The sequence below is a fragment of the Nicotiana tabacum genome, chromosome 8, assembly GCF_000715075.1.
Source record: "Nicotiana tabacum cultivar K326 chromosome 8, ASM71507v2, whole genome shotgun sequence".
NCBI classification, from domain to species: domain Eukaryota; kingdom Viridiplantae; phylum Streptophyta; class Magnoliopsida; order Solanales; family Solanaceae; genus Nicotiana; species Nicotiana tabacum.
In genome coordinates this window covers 85,805,632-85,813,119 of record NC_134087.1, presented here as the reverse complement: position 1 = coordinate 85,813,119, position 7,488 = coordinate 85,805,632, and positions in this window count along the sequence as shown.

Sequence of the window (7,488 nt, the reverse complement as noted above, 5' to 3'; positions counted from 1 at the left end):
TGTAATCTTAGACTCATTTTCTTTAATTTTCATTAACACCTATTAGATTTCTAGGCTTAAATCATGCTCTTAAAGGTAGAAAATTAGGGATTTGGGTAGAGTTAGGGCTTTTTATATTAATGGGATTTAGACATCGTTTTGGGGTCGAATTTTGGAACTAAATACATATTCGGGCTCGTGGGTGAATGGGTGATCGGGTTTTGGTCCGAACCTCGTGTTTTGACCAAGCGGGCCCGGGGTCGATTTTTGACTTTTTGGGAAGATTGATGGGAATTCTATAATTGAGCATTGGAATTGGATTGTTTAGCGTTTATTGATGTTGTTAAATCAATTTGGACTAGATATGAGTCGTTTGGAGGCGAATTCTAAAGGAAGAACGGTGTTTGAGGCTTGAGTTGGCCGTGGAAGTTCGAGGTAAGTTTTTGGTCTAACCTTAGCTTGAGGGATTAGGAGTTGTGTCCTATTTGCTACTTGCTTCTTATTGAGTACGACATATAGGCATGGTGATGAGTATCTATACGTTGGTGTCGAGTATGACTGTGAGTCTTAAAATGAGATTTATTGTGTTCTTAAATAATACTACGGATGCTTAAGTTGATGATTCTCTGTATTGAGCAAGGATTATGATTATTCTCGTGGAAATTAATGGCTGAGTATTGGTGTTAGCTGAGGTAGTTTGAAGTTGGAACAAGTTTGGTTATAGATGTTTCTCCCTTGCCGGGACATAGTTACTGATACTGTCGATTCCCTTGTTGGGATAGTGTAGTTCTTTATTGATCCCTTACCGGGACTCTTATTATGATTGTTGTTGATTGTATATGTGGATCGGGTTGCGTGCCGCAACAATGATATATTGGGATCGGGTTGCATGCCGCAACAATGATATAATTGGATCGGGTTGCACGCTGCAACAGTGACAAGTGATATGGATATGGTTGCACGCCGCAACAGTGTTGTTATGTGTTGGGATCGGGTTGCGCGCCGCAACAATTGATGATATAAAGTGTTTATAGATTGGTTACAAGTTCCTTATTGTTTTGTTGTAAATTCTATGTTGTCCTTAGCCTTTTTCTTGATTTACTGTCGATATCGATATACCCCCGCAGCATGTACCCCCCTCCCATCTATACTTATTTATTCCTGTTTTATTTTCCGTTGTATATTATATAACTGCACATGTATATTTGGTAGTCTGGTCCTAGCCTCATCACTACTTCGGCGAGGTTAGGCTAGGCACTCACTAGCACATGGGGTCGGTTGTGCTAATGCTACACTCTGCACTATGTGCAGATCCCGGAGAAGCTCTTGGACCATAGCATTTGGGTGGCTGCCTTTAGTCCAGCTAGAGATCCCGAGGTAGTCCTGCAGGCGTCCGCAGGCCCGGCGTTCTCTTCTATCTTATTATGTGTTCTGTTTTTACTTGTTTCTGAGACAGATTGTATTTTCCTTTCAGACACTTGTATGTAGTACTCATAGACAGTCCGTGATATTGTGACACCGGATTTCGGGTAGACGCGTATGTTGGCATTGTAGTACTAGCTTTGGTTATTTTATCAGTTTAAGTCTTCCGCTTGTTCTATTTATCATTAATATTCAATGTTGATTGCCTGTTAGTTTAAATTGTTAAAAAGGCTAAATAAAAGAGTTAGGGATTGTATATTACGCGGCTTGCCTAGCTTTCACGAGTATGCGCCATCATGACTCCCGATGGTGGGAAATCCGGGTCGTGACACATAGATATCAATAAAGTAGGGTCATTATACAGTGCCCAGAAGACAACAAGGTCACCATTCACAGGGTGCACGCTTACACGTCCGTCACCTAGCATGTGCGTCACCTCAATACCAATCACACAACACGTAATTTGGGGTTTCATAACCTCAGCACTAAGTTTAGAAGAGTTATTTATCTTGAAAAAGTCAATTCCAAAACCGAGCAAGCCAAGCAATGCTCCAAAAATGCCATCACATGTGCAACGACCTCCGAACGGCTCAAAACCCAATACTTGTGATGAAATTTGCTCCACAAATTGCCTCAATTCGAGCTTGGAAATGTTAAAATGAAGCAAAAATTGTGAACCCTTATATTTATCATTCTGCCTAGCACTTCCGCATTTGCGGTCAAATTGTCGCATCTGCGACCACCGCATTTGCGGTCAAAGCTTCGCTTCTGCGACCACACCCACCAGCTGACCCCTCGCACTTGCGGAACAATTTCCGCTCCTGCGCACTCGCAGGTGCGACTTTCCTCTGCATATGCAATGACCTCTAGTCAAGGCCTCTTGCGCTTCTGCTACCAATTTTTCGCATTTATGGACTCACATCTGCGCCCATACTTCTACAGATGCGGAATCACCAGAACCAGCAATAATACAAAATTTCCAAAATGCTCTGAAATCAATCTGAGACACGCCCGAGTCCCCTAGGACCCCGTCCATACATACCAACAAGTCCAACAACATAATACGGACCTACTCGAGGCCTCAAAATACCCATAACAACATCGAAACGACGAATCACTCCTCAAATTCGAAATCAATGAACTTGAAACTTCAAACTTCCACAACTGATGTCGAAACCTATCAAATCACGTCCGATTGACCTTAAACTTTGCACACAAGTCATATTTGACATTACGGACTTGCTCCAACTTCCGAAATCAGAATCTGACCCCGATATCAAAAAGTCCACTCCCAGTCAAACTTTTCAAAATTTCAACTTTCGCCAATTCAAGCCTAATTCTACTACAGACCTCCAAATCAAAATTCAGACACAGTCCTAAGTCCAAAATCACCCAAGGGAGCTACGGAACCATCAGAAATCATATCCGAGGCCAAATACTAAAAAGTCAAACTTGGTCAAACCTTTCTAATTCAAAGCTCCTAGTTGAGAATCATTCTTCCAAATCAATTCCGAATAACTTGAAAACCAAAACCGACGACTCACATAAGTCATATTACATCATACAGAGCTACTCATGCCCTCAAACAACCGAGCGAAGTGTAAATGCTCAAAACGACCGATCGGGTCATTACATCCTCCCCCACTGAAATATACATTCATCCTCGAACGTGTCCAGAGTTTTCTCAAAGCCATCAAACCGCAGTATAACCTTGCCATGCACATACCCGGGGGTGATCCCACGTCATCCTATCCCATACAGGTCCGATAACACAACATAACTGAAAGAAATGAAATTTCTTATATTTGCTCCATATTTGGATATATCTCGTGATTTTTTGTCACGACCCGGATTGTCCACCCTCGGGAGTCGTGATGGCGCCTACTAGTGAAAGCTAGGCAAACCGATTATTCCAATTATTTAACCCTTTTCATTTTAAATCTCTTAACAATTATAAATTAACATTTTATAACAGCGAAAATTAAATAAGCGGAAGAATGAAATTCACCAATTAAGCCAATACCAATATGAATCTATAACATAAACCACCCAGGACTGGTGTCACAATCTCACGGACTATCTAAGAAAACTACAAATAAAGTCTGAATAATAAAGTATATGTCTATCTTTGGAATATATAAGAACAGAAAGAAACTAGATAGGGAGGGAACGCCAAGGCTTGCGGACGCCTGCAGGACTACCTCGGGTCTCCTGATGGACTAAAGGCAGCAACCTCTCTCTACGGTCCAAATGCTCCAGCACCGAAATCTACACACAGTGTAGAGTGTAGTATCAGCACAACCGACCCCATGTGTTGGTAAGTGTCGAGCCTAACCTTGGCGAAGTAGTGACGAGGCTAGGACAGGAATACCAAATAAACCTATGCAGTTAAAGCATATATGACAAGAAATAATAACAGAAACTAGCCATTAAAGATGGGAAGGGAACATGTTGCGGGGAAATATCAAATACCAACAGTAACTTAGGAGAAAGTTTAAAGAACATTTTATGGCTTGCATCAGTAAGAATGAGAAAACAGTAACAAACCAATATCCACTTTCATTATTTATTGTTGCGGCGTGTAACCCGATCCAAATCATATAATACTATTGCGGCTTGCAACCCGATCAAATCATATATCATTATTGCGGCGTGCAACCCGGTCCAATCATATATCACTGTTGCAGCGTGCAACCCGACCCCTCCTGTCCTCCCTTATTACTCCATGTTGCGGCGTTCAACCCGATCCCATATAATATTGTTGCGGCGTGCAACCCGATCCCATATACAATTCAACACAAATCACAAATGAATCCCGGCAAGGGAACAATAAGGAAATAACAATATCCCGACAAGGGAATCAACAATGAGAATAAGTACATCCCGGCAAGGGAACCAACAGTAAGAATTAAATACGTCCCGGCAAGGGAATCAGCTATAACCAAACGTATACCAACATTTAACTTCACAAATGAAACCTCAACTGGAACCAATACTCAACAACAACCAAACATCACGAGAATAATCATAATTTTTGCCCAACACCAGAGAATCAACAACTTAGGCATTTGTAGTATTTATCAAGAACACAACGATTACAATTTAAGACTCACGGGTATGCTTGACACCAACGTATAGATACTCGTCACCATGCCTATACGTCATACTCAACAATCAACACATAGCAAATAAGACACAACTCCTAATCCCTCAAGCTAAGATTAGACCAAATACTTACCTCAATGCCACGAACACAATTCAAGCCTCAACTATCGCTTTACCTCTTGTTTCTACCACCAATCCGCTTGTATCTAGCCACAATCTTCTTAACGGTATCAATAAATGTTAAATGAATCAATTCTAATGCATGAAAATAGGTTTTCCAATGATTTCCCCAAAAAGTCAAAAATTGACCGCGGGCCCACATGGTCAAAACCCGAGGTTCGAACCAAAACCCGATTACCCATTCACCCAAGAACTCAGATATATAATTTGTTTTGAAATCGGACCTCAAATTGAGGTCCAATTTCCCAAAATTTGAAAATCCTAAGTTCTACCCAAAACACCTAATTTCCCCCATGAAAATCCTTGATTTTAAGTTGAAATTATGTAAAAAGATGTTATAGATTAAAGAAAATGAGTTACAAATGACTTACAATCGATTTGGAGAAGAACATTTCTTTAGAAAATCGCCCAAGAGAGCTTAGGGTTTGAGGAAGTTTGAAAAATAAAGAATTTTCGGCTAAGTCATGATTTAGCAGGTCACAGATGTAGCAATTGCGACCAGGGTTCGCAATTGCGAACCCCTTCAAGACCTGCTATCTTCGTAAATGCGAAGAATTTATTGCATTTGCGACCAAGGGAAAATCCGGTCACCTTCACATTTGCGAGGGACCAGTCGCAATTGCGATGTCGCATTTGCTATAAAAGTGTCGCATTTGTGACCAAGGCCTGCCCATGCTAGGATCGCATTTGCGACACCTGGGTCGCAATTTCATGCCTAAGAACTTCGCAATTGCGAAGCCTGATCTCGCAAGATCAGAGGTCTGGGCAAAAATACCAGATACCAGCAACCTTTCCTAAGTCCAATTTCACTCCGTAACCTATCCAAAACTCATCCGAGCCGTCGGGGCTCCAAACCAAACATGCACGCTAACCTAAAAACATCATACAGATTTTCTCGTGCAATCAAATCATCAAAATAACATCAATAATTATGAATTAAGCCCCAGATTCATGAAATCACTCAAGAACACCAAAATTTCCAATTTCTCATCTATAGGTCCATTTTATACCAAACCAATTTCGATCTTTACCAAATTTTATAGGTTCATCTTAATTATTATTTCAAACTTGTACCGGGCTCCGGAACCAAGATACAGGCCCGATACCATAAAAAATGCATCAATTCGCTTCTAAAAACCTTTATATTTTTCAGAAAATAATTTTCTTTAAAAATTTATTTCTCGAGCTTGGGACCTCGGAATTCGATTCCGGGCATATGCCCAAGTGCCAAATTTTACTACGGACCCTACGAGACCGTCGGACCACGAGTGTGGGTCTGTTTACCCAAAATGTTGACCTAAGTCAACTTAAATTTAATTTTAAGGCCAAATTAGCATTTTCATCAAATTTTCACCTAAAAGCGTTCCGGATATATGTCGGACTACGCACGCAAATCGATGTAAGATAAAAGGAGGTTTTTAAGACCTCGGAACGTAGAATTTACTTGTAAATCAAGTGATGACCCTTTTGGGTCATCACATCCTTTGAGTTCTCCTATCTATGTGTACACGTTTGTGGGATATTCCATTGTTGTTGATTGTGTGTATCGGCCGTGTTTAGTCGTTCTTGGTAGTTTTGAGACCAGAGATGATGTATTGTTGCTTAATATGGTAGATTTTGATATTATTTTGGGCATAGACTGGTTGTTGCCCTATCATATGATTCTTGATTGTCATGCCAAGACGGTGACGTTGGCTATGCCAGGACCCGACACACACACACACACATATATATATATATATATATATATATATATATTTTTAAACAAGTCATAACATTTGCATGGCTATAAAAATGTCACGTTAAGTATAAAATAAAAGAATTTAATGTTAATTATTTTCGATATAAAAACGTGTCGTTCTTCTTGGAACAGACTAATAGTGAAATCAAATTGGCGGGAGAGAGAAAATAGTTTATATAAAAAATTATAAATTTAATGTATTAGTTATGCAAGATAATATTTAAATGTAGAGTCAAATATCACAAAATAAATGTCATATTGATTAGGCAAATTTAATGTCTAGATTTTTTATTTTTATGTCTAGATTAACTTTTGGTTTATGAGAAAACCCGGCAACCGAAGATTATTTAGAAGAAAAGTGTCTCCCCTGTACAATTTACGGTCACAGTAGAAGCTAAAACCTTTAGAGAGTACGTACACTATTTAATTTAAAAGGAAAAGCTTGCAGATACCACTTTGGACATTCTCAAGCTACTTAAAGCATCAGGGCCTTTTGTATTTAAGGTAATAAAAAGTTGAACTTCCTTCGAAATATTTTTTTAAAATAAAAACTTGAGTGACCTAATGCTATGGTTCTTAGGTAGGGGAGAGAGGGTATAAAGGGACTCCACCAGCAGCCTGCAAACAATGGTGGAAGGTCGAGTCTGAAACCTAAATGGCAATAGCTTGGACTCAAAACATGTTTTTACAGTTTTAAAAAAAAAGTTACTTTTCTATTTAAAAAGCAGTATTATATTATATTTTATTTTAATGAAATTTTAGCCATTAAAATAAAATATAGTATAATACTGCGTGTGCTTAGTCCCTGCCGTGGGAAAATGTGTAGCTTGTATTGTGGGAAACCATCCCAAAGAAAGCACACATTTTAGTTTATAACTGACGACAAATGTCCAAACAAATAAAGTAAATTATTCGGATAAGAGCTACTGAGCTAGGACAGGAACCAGTGCTAGGTTTTGACTTTTGATTTGTGAAACTATCCATTTAATTATAATTAACACATGGGAGGTGGCAATAGTTTTCATAAGAAGCAGTATATTATGTGTTAATTATAAATAAAA